The 17,236-nt window shown below is 33.9% G+C and overlaps 1 non-coding gene across 1 annotated transcript; it reads left to right on the top strand.

Annotated features, from left to right (window-relative positions):
* The first annotated feature begins 16,163 nt into the window (after nucleotides 1-16,163).
* On the top strand, nucleotides 16,164-16,313 carry MIR216B (microRNA mir-216b). Its single transcript, NR_105683.1, has one exon. It is a non-coding gene; the product is annotated as a microRNA mir-216b (primary transcript).
* The last annotated feature ends 923 nt before the right edge of the window (nucleotides 16,314-17,236 follow it).

Below are 17,236 nucleotides of genomic sequence, written 5' to 3'. Positions count from 1 at the left end.
ATAATAGTACACATTTCCCAAGGTTGTTATTAGGATAAAATGAAGTAATATATGTAATGTGTTTCACAAACATTAAATTAAAGGGTTATAATAGATGCACCTATTATAATGCTAGCTGTTGTTTTTTGTTTTATTTTGTTTTGGAGGATTTTTTGAATCCTTATAAGATAAATCAGGTCAAGTATCATATTCTAAGTTAGCAGATTTTTAAAAATGAAACACAAAGATTAAGCTATTCAGTTTCACAATGAATAAGCAGAAGAGAGGGGGGGAGGACTTGAATTCTTTTTCTCCCTGATCTTGAACTCTTATCTACAATAATGCCTTCTAACCACAGATCTAATTTTAGAGCCATGAAGTCTCTTTAATTCAACTGCCTCATTTTACAAATGAAGAAACTGAGTCCTTGAGGTTATGTGATTTGCCCAATCTCAGCTTAAGTAAAGATGTCTCAGGGTTCTTCAGGACTGTGGTATTTTTTTCCCACAAGACATAAAGAAAAAGTAAGTTATCTCTGACCTTTTCTGTGAAAATGAAGGAAACGAACAGATCCATAAGAGTGATTCTTGAGTTTGTGTTCCAAAAAGAGTTATGACGTAATGAGACATACTCCTGGGATACAATAATATCCCTGACCTGATGCACAGACTTGAAGCAGTCGAGATCTGTGCCTTTATGATGGTGGGACCTTGTACAAGAAAGACAAGGGAGGAAATCAAGCACAATTTAGATAAGAAAGGCAAGGTGGGTCTGTAAGTCTAGTTCAATCAATCAATAAACATTTTTAAGTTCCTACTATGTGCTAGATAGACACTATGCTAAGTCTTATTACTAGCCAGTTATGTGACCTTGAATAACTCAAGGATTTAGTAAGTGACTAGTATGTGCAAGGCAATGGAAATATAAACTCATAATTAATTACAGTGATTGACCTCAACAAACTTAGATTTACTAGGAAGATATAAACATGTCAAAAGAAAAATTAGATATAACTTAAGAGAGAGAACATTAGAAACTAAAGATGTCCAGACAAGTTTCCCAAATGAAGTAAAACCTGAGCTAAGCCTTAAAGAAAGATACAGATTTTTAAAAAGTGGGGATGAGAAGGAAAGCAGCTGGATGGTGCAACAGATACAGCACTGGCCTGGATTCAGGAGGACTCAAGTTCAAATCCAGCCTTATCACATTTATTAGCTATGTGAACCTAGGCAAGTCATTTAACTCATTCTGGATATCTCTAAATGCTTAGAAGTACTTCCTCATATTGAGTCAAAATTGCCCTCTTTGTAGTACAAAGATTATACAATTATTACAAAGATAATACAAATACAATGTATTACATACATTTGTATGTAATATCCCATTGATATTAATCCTGATCTATATTTAATTCAATTCAATAAACATTTATCAAGTTCTTTTCACTTCTGTGCTCTTAGTACAAGGCAGTGTGGTGCAGCGAATAAGGATTCCAGTCACAGATTCAGAACAACCAACTCTGAGTGATTCTGGCCAAGTCACAGAAGTTTTCTAAGCCTCAAATTTTTTTTATCTGTAAAACAGAAAATAATAGCATATACCTAAAAAGCCCCTTGTAAAGATTAATGAGACTTTGAATATTTAGTGTTTCACATACTTTAAACCACTATTTGTAGTACTTTATAAACAAATATGAGCCATCAGTACTATTCTAAGGACAGTTTTAACAGTGAGTGATGGTGAAATGAACTGTCTGTTGCTCCTGCTTTCTGCCCCCTTTTTACCTTTCTGTGGTGCTCCCTTCTCTATTTTCCCAACCCTATTAGATTCCCAGATCCTCTTGTTCTCTCCCAATTTCCTTTGCTCTCAGAAAAGATTCTGATAAGCTATTTACATTTATCACTATGAATTTATTTAGCTCAATGTGTTACCTCTCCCAGGGAAATTCAGTATTTCAAGTGTTATCGCTAAATATGGAATAAAAGGCTTTACATCTCTTAAAAGAATTAGGGATATCCAGTATGGAGGTGGAAGAAAGGGGGCCCTGGAGGTATCCTCTATCTCAATATGTATTAGGTCAGCTTGATTATCTGTACCTGTACACAGTGCAAAACCAGGAAACCTCAGGGAAGAGGTAAGGCAATGTTATAATAAACACTAACACAATTGTCATGAAAATGCTTTGAATGGTTAAGAAAAAGAGAGGTGTGTCTCACTTCAAGCCAAATTGATTTCGAAAAATCTATATTTTTTTGAAGAGATAAATTCTAAAATGATTATTTATATTGCAAAGTGATTAAATTCTGGGATCATTTGAATAGTGAGCTCCCTATTGCTTATAAATATGATTCAATTTGCCTCTCAAATTTGTATTAACCATCTTTTATGTGAAGCAAGGAATATCTGTATGTGTAAGGATATTATTAACCCTCACCTGCCTTTTTCTCATATATGTGGCACTCAGATAAATATTTAAATAGTGACTTCAAGAGACTGATGATCAACTATACTCCCACCTCTTGTTTAGAAGTAATGAACACAATGAGATATGCATTCCCAGGCATGACCAATGTGTTAATTTGTTTTGCTGAACTATCCATATTTATTATGAGAGAGCTTATGGTAAGGGTTGGTTAGTGGTAGATCAATAGATAGATAGATAAATAGATTCATGTATGTATATATATATATATATATGCAAAAAGTACCACTAATGAGATATTTAAATGTTTAGAAGAAAACAGAAAATGAAGGGACACAAATATGGTGATTTTTCACAATTTTGTTTAATATGATATATATGTATGTACATATGTGTGTATACTAATATGTACCTATATGTAATTAAAGTTTATAGTTTCTTATTCAAACCTTTTATTGGGCTTTAGGAATTGAAATTTTGCTCTCATAGGTAAAAAGAATGAAATTCCAAATTAACAAAATAATTTAAAAATTTTTCTCTTTAATGTGGGAATGATTGAAATGTTTTCTCTTAAATGTTGATAGTCATTTGCTATTTCCTTCTTTCACTGTTTGTATATAGAATTAATAAATTTAGCATAGCACTATTCAAGAAAGAACAATTTTGAAAATGAATCCTAAAATTTCAGGGTTAGAAGGGCTGTCAGAGATCAGCTATTCCAACAAATACTTGAATTATATATTTTACATAGTTTTACTCTTAGAATAAATCTGATAAAAGACCTCTAGTTAGGCTAGATAATCTAAAATTTTATTTTTGTATAAGTCAAAATGTTGAAAAATCTTTTCCTAAATTTCAGGATCAAACAGAATCTATTTCAGAACCAATTAACATTATTAAACTAAACACTTAACATTAATTAATTAATGAAAAATTAATTGCATACAAAAACAGACCAACTGTTTCTGTTTCACAGAAACTTAGAAACTAGCATTTGCCACATTTCCTTACAGCAATGCCTTATTTAATATGCATATTTCATTCTATCCAATTTTCCTAATTAGCAACTAATCATCACTATATTTTAAATCAATTTTTACTGTGAGAGATTAGAGCTGCTATTTTTTAATAAATGATTATGACAGAATAGATTCTGAATGTTTGAGTGTTTTGTTTTTATTTTGCAAAGCTAAGAATTTTAAACTCATGAGAATCTTCAATTGACCATATCTTGGGAAATTTTAAAAAGATTAGCCATTTATTTACCTTCAGTAAATGTTTAATTTAAAAAATAGGAATATAGTCTGAAAAATGAAACACCTAAGTCACTTGTTATTTTTAAATTGAGTTAGTGAATCCTATTATAATGATGTGCAATTTCCTTTTTATTTTTAATGATTGTTGATTAGTAACCAGGAGTAAAGAGAATTCCATACTCAATTAATTGAGGAAACATTGTGAGAGAATTGTGCAGTCATTTTTTAGATGCTATAATAAAATTCTGACCTCTGAAATACCAATGTTGATAAGTTTAAACGTAGTTAGAAACTTGCATGCAACGGTCCATTTAGCATTTTATTTTATAGAGAGGTCTGGATAAGAAAAGGGGTAAGAGGGGGGAGTAAAATATAGCTTTGACAGATGGTACTCAGCCTTTGACTCCTGCTGAGCTCAGCAGGACCTATGGTTTAGAAGGTTAGGGCTGTCAAAATGACTCTGCCTATCAAGTGAATAACAAAGTGTAGACTGCCAGTCTGTTTCCTCTACAAAACTTAGATTTTATGTGTCATTCTTAACTGTCTTTCTGCTGATTTCATAACTTCTAAGGAGATGAACTGGAGCTTCACATGAACGCCTCACTATTTAAGAAACTACTGGAAAAAAGGAATTCTCCACAACTGAAGGAGGAGGTAGGCCAGAAATCTATTATCTTCTCTTTAATTTCCTTTATGAGGATTCATGACTTCAAAAGGATTCAAAGTGTAGAGTAGATGCTAAATAGGCATCTTAAAAGGATAACTTTAAGAACGACTATCACTAAACAGGATATTTTTTTTAATCAAGAACTCTGAATTTAAAGGAAATTTCTCTGTCCCTACAAAATATTTGGACTAGAGAAGAAAATTGTTTCAGCCAACAATGTATCCAGAGCATTGATAAAATGAATATATGTATTTAGCAAATATCTTTCAACCCTCCAAACTGATATGCTCCCTTCTTCTCATCTCTTGAGGAACCACACTCTCCTGATGTTGATCAAGATAGAAATGCTAACATAATTTGCATTTTTGTATGCACCTTCAAGATACTTTTCTGGGTAAGTCTGATGTTTTGCTTTCTGTTTATTCAATGTGTATTTCCAGATTGTGGGTGCCATCCTGACATTTTGGTAAAGTGTACATATGTATATATATATATATATATATATATATATATATGTATATATATATAATATATATTATATATATTATTATATTATATCATTATTCTTAATGTTATTATGTTATATATTATATATATATATTAATAAGCATAGGCTTTTTAAAATATGATGGCATTGATATAGAAAATATTTCATGATATATCTGAATTGTTCATTTCATATGAATAGTTGATAATATTCTGGCATATTTTTCAATTATTGTAAAAAAAAAAAGATTTACTACTTAGTGTTTTTTATTTTTTCTGTATTGTTTCTTCAAAAATAATATAAAGTCACAGCAAGATGTTCTGAAAATTTAAGTGTTGACTGATTCAATTCTATTGTGATTCTATCCATTTTAACTGTCATCATAAGAATAGATTGAAAGAGTTAGAACAAACTTTACTGTTTGATCTTTGGGGCTTATGCAGACCCAGAGGGTAATACAGATCTAATTATCTGCTGCTATATAGCATCCTCACCATTATATTATATAAACACACACACTCATGTACAAACACAAACACAAACCATAATTGTATAAACTATTTGTCTCCAATTTCTTTTGTTTCCTAATGGTCTCAACATCATAAAGGAAATATTATCCTATGCAATCTACTTACTCAACACTAAAACACTCTCAATATTTAAGAGAAAAAGAGATTTAAAAGATTTTTCTTTCTTGAAGCACTTGTTTTTGAATCTCTGCCTAGAATTCCACTTGCTGAAATCCTAAAGGAGAGCTAGCTTCCACGTGATAGACTGACAAATTTTGGGAAGTTAGAAATTCTAGTATCATACCACTCCTCAGCAGAAATGTCGAGATACTTTTTTTTTCCAAATCAAAATTCATGCAATGTTCAAAATCAGCCAGTGTAACAACTTAGACTCTGAACACTAAAATGCAAACAGTCCCAACCTGAGATACCCCTCTCTCTTTCCTCACCCCACTTACAACAGGATTAAGAAACAACAGACTATGTAACTCTTACTATGTTCCAGGTACTGTGCTAAGCATTTTATAATTATTATATTATTTGATCCTCATGGCAATCCTGAGAAGTAGGTATTTTTATTACCCCCATTTATACAGATGAGGAAACTGAGGCAGACAGTTCCTGTTACTTAACAGGAAGTTGCCTTCTCTAAAAAGTTTGTCAGAATAAGGTCAACCTTAAGCAAATGAGTTTTTATTTCCTTTGCTTTTCTTAAGAGTTTCTGTGTGATTTCTTCCATTTCTATGAGGAAGAAAATTTTCTTTTATAAAAGTCTATAAAACAGAATGCACTGGAAATCAAGGTCATCCTTTAACAATAAGCCTGAAATAAAGCTGAGTAGAGTGGTGCATCCTATAATCCCTGCTGCTGGGGAGGCTGAGGCTGGTAGATTGCTTGAGCTACAGAGTTCTGAGGCTAAAGCTGATGAAGTATCTGCATTAAGTCCGGTATGAGTATAGAGAGCCCATGGGAGGGGGGTACTTGACTGCCTAAAGAGGAGGGAACCAGCCCAGCATAGAAACAAAGCAGATCAAAGCTTCCTTGCAGATTGGCAGTGGGATTGGGCTGAGTGGCCACTGTTCTTCCAGACTGGGCAAGATAGCAAAACCTAGTCTCAAAAGGGAAGAAAAAAAGACTTTAATAAGAAAGAGACTAAAATGGATAAGCTTTTTGAGAAGCAGGACCAGATACTCAGAAATCCTTCTTCATGCAACCCCATAGCACTAACCTACAAGCTTATTACTGAAGGGATCTTCGGAAGCACCTCATGAATGTTCTCTTCAAGTGGTTTTATGATACTAGTATTACTCATCAGAGACCAAAAAAAAGCCAGCATTGCACTTTATCCCTTAAAGAGCCAAATAACCAAGTCCAAAGATGGAATAGAAAAAAGGGATAGTGTTTTGAGGGCTTTCCTGGGTTCCTCCATCCCTGGCACACTATCATGGGTGCTTCACCCTCCTTAAGGGTGGAATGAAAAACACTATCTTCAATATACAATTGTGATCTAAGTATTACTCAACAGAGACAGTGAAAGCAACTCACAACTTCAATTTCCTTCTTGCCTGAATGGGGATAGAAAGGAAGAAATGAGACTGGAAAAAAGGAAGAAAAGGAAATGGGCAGATCCCTGGCCTGAGGACCAAGAAATGATTTTCTAGCTCAAGCTTTACCATTTACTAGTATAACTAGTTGTGGCAAGCCATTTCCCTTCTCTGATATAGACAATTCTTAATTTACCTAAATGGACCATTCCACAGACCACTACTACACATTTGCCTGAAGCCAAGAAGAAGGGAGAAAGAGAGAGGGACAGGAATATGATACACACCCTCCCAATGCCTGTGGAGGGAAGGGGCTGGAACAGGGTTCAAGGACAAGTAGGGACCAGGGACAGAGAAGCCAGAACAAGAGGAGGAGCACACATCCAGGAAGGGGGAAAGGTAATACAAAGTTATCCTCTTGTGTTGGAGATATTAAGCCAAAGCTCTGATCTGGCAGCAACATCAGAGATGATGGCAGTCTCTCTGTGCTTCTCTTCTGTTTTTGCCTGGAAATGCTGGGGATTTTAGTGGGCTTTTTTGGGGAGGAAGGTACAGTGGGAGAGGGGGAAGGCCAGGAAAGTACCTTGGGGCAGAAAGGAAAGAAAGCAAGTTCAGTAAAGTACAGTAAACTTAAAATTGGTAGAGTTTTGCTGGGTTTTCTTTTTTTAGAATGTGACTTTCTTTTGGAACTCTTTAAATAAAGCCACATTCACCTAATATAAATTTATGTAAAGAGAGAACTTTGTATTTAGTTTCACCAATAATGTCCAAAGACAGCTGAGGGCAACTAGGTGATATCATAGAGGGCCAGGTCTGGAGTCAGAAGGATCTAAATTCAGACACTTACTAGCTATGTAAGCTGAGCAAGTCATTTTACCTACTTGCCTCAGTTTTTCATTTGTAAAAATGGGGATAATAATGGTGCCTACCTCCCAGGATTGCTGTGAGGATCAAATGAGATAATTATGAAATTCTTAGCACAGTGCCTGGCACATAGTAAGTGCTATATAAATGTTAGCTATTATTATTGTTGTTGTTTCTTAATTCTATTGTGATTTTTGCCTCTAAATCAACCAAAAGTGAAGGAAAGAATGAGTTATTTCCTTATAAAGATTAGCCAATTACTCATTATGTCTAGTCAATGTAGTTTCTTCTTCAAATGTTTACCCACTTTGCCTTTTCTGATGTATACCACAAATAAAATAGAAATTTGAAATATTGTTTTCACAAAATAAGGAGAGTAATAATAGATAAACAACTGGCCTCAAAGTCAAGACGACAGGTTCAAATCCTATGTTTGGGCTATGTGACATGGACAAACCATTCTCTGTTGGAGCCAGAGGCAGCTTTTGAAAACTAAATGACAGGCAGGTAATAATCTGAATCCAGGAAAGAATTTCTTCACATACATAGTTCCCTACACAAATGAAACCACAAACTCTTCCCCCTTACCCAAAGAAAATAAATAAGGAGAAAAGCCACCTACCAATTAAAGCAATAGAAGGGCTTGTTTGTCCCAAAATTAGCCCAGATTTTCATCCATATTGCTCCAAACATTGTCAATTACTATACTTCATTATGCTTATGCAGACTTGGCTATTATATTCAAACCAATGTGAATAAAAAGCAACTCTATTCAATGGTTTTGTACAAAAATCAAAATTCATTATCGTATGACAAAATTTAGTAGTTTTAAACTTTTTTCATAATATGGAATCTTCCAAATGACACAGTTGTAAATAACTCTGGGCTTGGAGTCAGGAAAATCTGAGATCAATATAGCCTCAGATATTGATTAGCTATGGGCAAGTCATTTTACCTGCATCTCATTTTTCTCAACTGTAAAATGGGGTTATTACAGCACCATCCTCAAAGGACTACTGTGAAGGTCAGATGAGATCATAATTGTAAAGCTGCTTAGCACATAGCAGGTGCTTAATAAATTCTAGATTTCCTCTTTCCCTTTCTACATTAATATTCAAAAGACTATCCCAAATCTTGTGGCAACTCAGCATGGTCTCTGAAAAAAAACAAAAACAAAAACAAAAAAAAACACCAATCCTATCTCCCACAATCAGAGATTGATTTGATTTTTTCCAAAGAATCCCTGAAGGTAATAGGTTCATAGATTTGGAACCAAAAGGAACTTTAAGGATCATTTCATTCAATCCTTGCATTAAAGATGAGGAAACTAAGGCCAACAGAGATTAAAAGTGACTTCCACAAAATGACATAGCCAGTAAATGGCAAAGCTAGGATATCCAGCATTCTTTATGATGTACCACAGTCCTTCATGAAATTCAGGCTCTAAAAAGTCAGACAACCACTAACCTAATTTATGAGCAAACATAATTTTTTTTTTGTAAACTTAGACAATATACTAAGGTTATAAAACTAAGTGACCAATGTTTGTTTGATTTATCTGACATACAAGTATCCTCGCCATTAGAAAGATCAGTACTTGATTTTCAATGGTATATATCAACTAATATACATTATGCTCTACTATTATAAATGTATCTAATTGATTAAAGCTCAATATAATTTTAAAGTGTTTTAATTCATTCATTCATCTGTTCAAAAAAAGAATTTATTAATTGATTACAGTGTGAAAAAATGCTGTATTAGACAATGGAGGAAATAAAAATATTTTGACAGGAAAGGAGCAAATATCAGTTAATACCCAATGAAAGAGACAGTAGCAAAATTCAAAAGCATTGGTTCAATTGTCAAAATTAATCATGGTTAGTTTTATCAAAATTTAATAAAACATAACACTAAATTTAATAGACTGAAAAATTGTCTAGACTAAAAGTTCTTGAACTTTTTTGTATCATAGACCTTTTTTCAGTACAGTGAAACATATAGACCCTTTCAGAGAATACATGTTTTTAAATGCGTAATAAAGTTCTTAGAATTACAAAGGAAACCAATTACACTGAAATACAATCAATTGTTTTTTAAAGAATTTAACAGACTGAGGCAGCTAGGAGGTGCAGTGGATAGAGCACCAACCCTAAAGTCAGGAGGACCTGAGTTCAAATCTGTTCTCAGATACTTAACATTTCCTAGCTTATGTCACCCTGGGCAAGTCACTTAAACCCAATTGCCTCAGGGGAAAAAAAAGAATTTAACAGGTCTCTTGTTGAGAATCCATGATGCTAGTCCAAGTTCCTTCATCTTTTTGGATGAGAAAACTGAGGACCAAAGAAACAAAATGATTTGTCAAAGATGACAGAGGTCGAGTCATATTTGGAATCCTGACACTTTAAATGGAGTGATCGTTCCACATAAACCACCTTGCATTTACTAATGTGATTAGAGTTCCTTTTCACATGATAGTTAGAATCGACCAAACAAAATGTGATCAATGAAAAATAATAACTAACCTGGGAATTATAACATGTTGTGAACGTGTGCTGAAATGGAGAGAGGGATGTTATAATAACAAGTACAAATAGATGATTGTTTGCACTCATGAAGTCTTGTCCTTGACTATGAATGTCCCGATATAAAAATGAGTATTGATGAAGTCTGGGTCCCTATTGTGAAAGCAGAAGTTTTTAAAATAATGATCTTTATTAATCTAATATTAATTAGATGAATACTAATACCTCTTGTTACAATAGAGCTTCATGCTCTTTTGAATTCTTCCACATGTATTATTTCATTTGATCTTCACATGACACCATGAGGTTGACCAAGATATCCTTTAGTTTCCTCATTTGTGAAATGAAGATAAAAAATAAGGTTCCTTCCAATTCTAAATCTATGGTCACATGATCATTAAATTTTAAGGTCAATATCTATGAAATTATAAAACTCTGTGGCTAGGAAAACTGAGGCATGCAGTGTCAGGAATTTGTGGTCATTTAATTAGAGCTAATCAGTACATGAGTCAATAACTCTTCAAGCAGTCCAATATTCTTTCTATTATATTTTCATATAATACCTTTTACGTATTCTTGAGCACATTTTCATGGTTTTCATAAGAAAAAATGTTTTACTTAAAATTAACAAATATTTCATGATAATAAAAACATAATAGGAATTCACACATATATGCCATCTTAGTTTGCAAAGTTCTTCAGTTACAAGAACCCTATGTTAGAGCAAATATTTTATCTTCATACTACAGATAAGGAGATTGAGTGTAGGAGAGATGGAGTGACTGATTTGCCAAGGATCACACAATTAATGAATGGGAAAAGTAGAATTTGAACTCAGAGTCCCTGACTACAACTCCCACATTGCTTCCACTGTTTTACCATGTTGCCTCATGCACTATGGATTTGCTAATTATTCTTGACAACAGTAGACGTCATCAGCATATAATTTTCTGCTCCTACTATGATACTATGATGCAGTTTATTTTCCCAGTAAACTTTCTAAATAACATGTGAAATCTGCAAACCAGACAGAAGAGGGAGCTATCTGTTTGGACAACTATACTAGAAAAAAAGGGGTGAGGGGGAATGAATAAATTTAGAAGCAGTGAAGTTCTGATTTAAATTCTTAAGTCTTAAGTGTATTGACTTGCTTGTTTTATAGCAACATTAATGTTTTCTTGTGCATAGAAATGATCTAGAAAACTGCCTACCAAGCCATCTGTTTCACAGTAAAACAACAAATGTAGAGGAAAAGGGTTATAAACCATTTTAAAGAGACAAACTATAAGAATACCTAAATTCAGTCAGCAAACATGGGTTGTAAACTGTGGGCACACTACACATTTGCCAAAAAGAATTGGGATTGATGGGGGGTGGGGATGCATAGAGTGGCTGAAATTGGACCTCAATGTCATAAACAAACCACTTTGTTTCTCATGTTACAATCCTATGAAACACAGGGTCTCATCATAAAAGCAAACTCTGACTTCAAAAGTGATGCTATGAACATCTGGAAGCAATGTAAAGCTGTTGGGCTGCATCTTTCTGGTGAGTGGCACAGAATAAGATTTACTTAATCTAGATGGGAGAAAAAGAAATATTTTGTCCCCCCAATTTGTTGTGACATCTGAAAGTTCATGAGGTTATGACCCCCTGTTTGAGAAAGCATCTCCCACCACCTGCAAATACCCCAGGAAAAGCAGTTGGAAACAATAAAACACGTGCTAGTTAACTGTTGTCAAGGAAACGGTTAGGGTTCACCAATAAGAGCTCTTCAGTTTCACAGTGACTTTGTCTGAGGAAGACATGTGCCAGCTGTTAGCGAATTACCATTGTTAAAGATTATCAGAAAATGAGTGAGCAGACAAGCTAGTTCCAGAGAAAGTTTATTTCTAGTGTATTTTCTGCACCACATCTCTATTCCTGATTTACAAATTACTTCTTAGCTCTTGTATATAATATATATTATACACAAGATGGGGAAAAAAGTATTCTAAAACCTCTACTCTTCAAAGAAACTTGAATTTCAATTATTCTGCCCATTTTTTCATTTATTAGTGGCTGCCACAAAGGATTGGTCTTAGACAAAAATATAAAGTAGGGAGTTTATTTTTAATACCTCCATCCCCCTTCTTTTAATGTCTCCTTTCCTCTTTTAGTGATCAGACTTCCAATCATGTCATCCACACCCTTTAGTGACTAACAACCTGCCCCACCCAGACCTGCTGCAGACTTCTGTCTCTGTCAAAACTTACCTGTGGTGTGTCCTCTTCCCTTCACGTTTTGATCTCTCCTAAAGAGAAATCTTATCAAATAATTTGTGGTAAAAAGTGAACTACAGATAATACTGTGGCATATTACCCCTTCTACATACTATTTTAATTTAAACTAGGTTTTTCAATGCCTTCAGTCAAATAAAAAGGGAGAAAAAATGAGCTAGACTTTAAGAGATCTGGGATTTCTATTTACCATTTGTATGACATTGATCAAATAAGCTCTCCAGGTCTCAGTTTCCTCATATATAAAGATTCAATTCAATAAACGTTTATTAAGCATCTTTTATGTGAAAATTATTGGGTTAGAAATTGTGAATACAAATGCAATACTAGAATAGCCCCAAGATCTACTCTAAGGTCTCCTGAAGCTTTGAAATTCTATCTCATTTCCCAGTTATTACTACTCTCCCCAAAAAAGACTGTATATTTATTTTGTGTGTATAGTTATATTTATGTAGTGATAGTGTATATGTGTGTGTATGTATGTATATACACTTACTATTTGCTTTTGCTTTCTGTCCATAAATATGTATGGAGATAGAGAAAGAAAAGAGAAAAAAGGGGGGGAGAGAGAAAGAGAGAGAGAGAGAGAGAGAAATTATACAAGAGCACATGAAAATATGCTCTAATAGAATATAAATTCTATTAGAATTTATATTAATATAAATTCTCTAATAGAATATAAATTTCTAGAGGGCAAGGATTTATTTCATTTCTTTGTCTCTGTATCCCTAGCACCTGGAAAATATTTGGCACATATTGGCCAATGCTTTAAAAAAATCTATTTGTTCAATGAATCAGTGGGTAGATGAAAAAATGAAAGATTGAATGAATGATAAATGATAGTAGGACTAGGGAAGAGTATTTTGGCCAGCATAATGCCTTTCAAATGACACCAATCTGTTCTGTATTCATAGAAGAATGGCCTTTCTTTCAAATCTTTGAACTTTTCTTCTACATATCATATTAGCCACCTATATCTAATCACCAAATCATTCAATTTCAAATAACCTAGAAAGGGTTATGGTGAGAAATTATGAGTAAAAAGCCATGTAATGGGAAGATGATATGTATTTTGCTATAAACACAGCTAAATTGTCATTATCCCTTCTACTTTTTAAAGAATATTGAATTCAAGTCATCAATAAGTATCCATAATTTCAAAATAATAGTATTCAATACTTTGGATCTTAAATTACAGAATAGTATAGACTAAGGTACACTGAGTCCAGAATCAAAAGAATTGGACCCTACTCCAGCTTTTCAATTAAGAAGTTGGCTGACCACAGGCAAATGGTTCTCTACGGACCTTAGTTTCTTCATCTATAAAATAATATTTTTAACTAGATGATTTGTAAAATCTGCTTCCAATTAAAAAGTGCTTTGATTCTGTGATTCCAGTGTCTTTGCTAGGCTTATTATTTCATACTAGACCCAAGTTCTTTTTATCCCCATCTCTCATCATGTCACTGGGCCCATACCTATATAAGATAAAGAAGGTGAAAAAACAGGTATAAGAGAGTGCTAAGATATGAGTTCTAGCACACCATTACATAGCAGGAAAGAAAGGAGTGATATCCTTCCTTCAGAAACAGGCAAAATTATAATGATCCTTCATTACTATTGCTTTCTATGTTGCAGCAGCAAAAACCAAAAAGGGAGAAAGAGTGGCACAGGATGGAGTGGAAAGGAGGGGAGGATATCTTACAGAAACATGAAAATTCCCATTTTCCCTCCAGACAGCCAGTATTCTTATCAAGAAGCCTAGATAAAACCATTATGAAATGAGCCTCACTGTATCCTCTCCTATCAATAACTTGAATAGCTTGAACATGAGGTCCCCTTTCCTTTTTTTTTTTTAAGTGTCTTCACTTTTTCTACATAACAGTGTTACAAAAAAAATGGAAGAAACCTCTTCTCATGTCATGTCTAGGAAGTTATATATAAGTTGGGGCATTGGATGGGAAAGAATGTAGTACATCATTTTTTTAAAAAGAATTCATTTCTTTTTATATAATTTGTTATAATATAGCTCCCTATTAAGAAAATTGTCAAAATTATGGAACATTTTTTCTTTGTACCCAGATGTTTCCTATCTTCTTAGGCTGCAGCTATTTCAACACATTCTTTTGGCTCAACTGGAATCAAGTTAGATCCAGCTGTTGTATCTTCTATATTCTTATGAAAGGTTTAATATTACAGAGGACATTATGGCACATATAAGAGGATTCCAAATTTTCTTTTCAATATTCTCAATTATCTTGGGGCTGTATATTTTTAAGATAGATAAATGTGCCCCAGGGACAGTGTTGACTAAGATTCTAAATAACTTAGATTTTTATATTCATTCAGATATAACACAGGTGATATTTTATCCCTGAGACCTAAGAATCCTGATATGATATGGTTAGCATATGAACTAGGAGGTAGTACTGTAACAAAATTAAAACCCTGAGTCACTGTCAATTATTTTTCATGAGCTTATTATCAACAGGATGAATGATATTGGTTATTCAGTCATTTCAGGCTTGTCTGATTCTTTGTGACCCCATTTGGGGAAAAGGTTTAAGTAACTTGCCTAGGATCGCACAGCTAGTGTCTGACGCCATATTTGAAACTCACAAAGATGAGTTTTTGTGATTTCAGATATAACACTCTATCTTCTACACTACCCAACTGCTCTAATGGATGGTGTAGCTTTACATTTTTCTTCTGATTTCATATTGAGGAGTCTGAAATTGAACGTGCCCACTGATAACAACAGATATGGCTTCAAGCTGACTGATTTCTATTAGAATGGAAAACACATATTTGAGCAAATCCCAAAGCAATGTCTTGTCAACATTGTCATAAATGTCAGGTGCCTACTGTATGGCATGTTTCTCTAGAGATGGGAAGCAGGGAGTAAATTCAGCAGGTATAATTCAGATAGTGTGGATCTGACCAGAGCTTTCATCATCGCTTACCCCTTCATTATGGTGCAATGTAATGAATTTACTATATTGCATGATCTCATTTGATCTTCACAATAACCCTAAGATATAAATAGGTATGTGTGCATACTGAAGCTGGGAGAGGTTAAGGGTCACACAGCCCAAGGACACAAATCAGAGCTGGGATACAGTTTTCTGACTCAAAGTTCATTACTTTTTCTACAAAACTTGGCCATGAGATGATTGGTGTGTTCCATGGAGCAATTATCAAGCAAAACAGCAAAAAAAGTAAACCTCCTTTTCCTGCCTATCCCTCCTTTCTTTTGTTGTTGTTTCTTTCATCTATTTTATAATGTGAAAAAGATGTCTAGTTCCATAACTGCAAATGTATTTCTTGAATACATTTCTCCAAACTGTGGGAACCAAAACTTTGAAATATTTCATCTAGCATTGTGGTACTAAGAAGGACCACAACGTACTGTTAAGATCATTGTGTTTTCTGAAAGATATCTTTCCCCTCAATATTTTCACTGAAAATATGAGGCAGAATCAGAGAAATTATATTCTTATTTGCTCTCCTTTCTATATACCAGCTAAAGTGATAGCATCTATTATTCACAGCATTGGCCATACAAGATCTTTTTGATGAGCAGCAGAATAGGAAAAGCACTGGAGAGTTAGGGTGCTTCTTCCCATCTCCTTCCCAACCTGAATGTGAGTTGCAGACTGGGAAATCTCTGCAGGCAAATGTGGTGTTGCTATAGTTATCACACAATTACCTGTAGAGATTCTGCAATCTGACATCATACATCAGATCTGTGATTTTCTCCACTATGTTTCTGTTGTTTCTTCTTTGCTTAGAATAAAGAAGGATTAACCAAATTATAAATAATCAAATTATATATCTAACTGCAGTAGATTTTGATGTCATCTAAGCCAAAGGTATCTAAATCACATCAATGCATCATGCTCCTAACTTGTGGAATAAGAGGGTTTTGAATTAGACTTTGCAAAGTATGACATAGAAAAAAATTTAGTAATACACTTGAAAAACTTCTGGTAATCATAGGACCACAGATCTAGAAGAGATCTTAGAAACCTTCTAGTCCAATCTTTTTGGGTGAATTGAGGACTAAGGAAGTTAGCCAATTGCTGTAGGTCACAAATGTAGTAAGCACCAGAGATAGAATATGAAAACAATTAATTTGCCTCTACCGCCAATGTTCTTTCCACTATACCACATACTAGCAATGAGCATATGAGCATTGAAGATTAAGTATGCTCTTTGGAAAGGATCCTATTCTCTAAGACAGAGTTCTTTAACAAAGGGGTGACCTCATGAAGCGTTTCTAAATGGAAATAAATGTCTCTTAAACTTTACAATACCAGTGGACTTTGTATTTTAGAGTTGAGAGGAAACTCAGAGGTCATTCAGTCCAGCTCTTTTTGCCCTACAATACTATTAAGTGATCATTTAGATCAGAAGTATCAAATGCATAGAGCCTGCAACTCTTCCAAGCATGCAAGAGCCAGATTAAATGAAATTGGGGAATATTTAATAAAATAAATAAAAATACCATAAAAATAGATGACATTACAATTTTAAATAAATCAATATGTGACTCAAAGAGATCCTTATGTGTGGATCAGTGGCTCTTGTTTCTATTTGACTCTAACACACTTAGAGCCAAATTACTCATTAAGATATTCAGTGATGAGGTTGTATTACTATCCCACTTCACCTTGTGGAATGGAATGATAGTAATTTTTCAGA

The sequence above is a fragment of the Sarcophilus harrisii genome, chromosome 2 (genome assembly GCF_902635505.1).
Source record: "Sarcophilus harrisii chromosome 2, mSarHar1.11, whole genome shotgun sequence".
In the NCBI taxonomy this organism is placed as follows: domain Eukaryota; kingdom Metazoa; phylum Chordata; class Mammalia; order Dasyuromorphia; family Dasyuridae; genus Sarcophilus; species Sarcophilus harrisii.
Note: the sequence above shows the minus strand (reverse complement) of the source record. Positions and strands in the feature narration are given on the sequence as shown.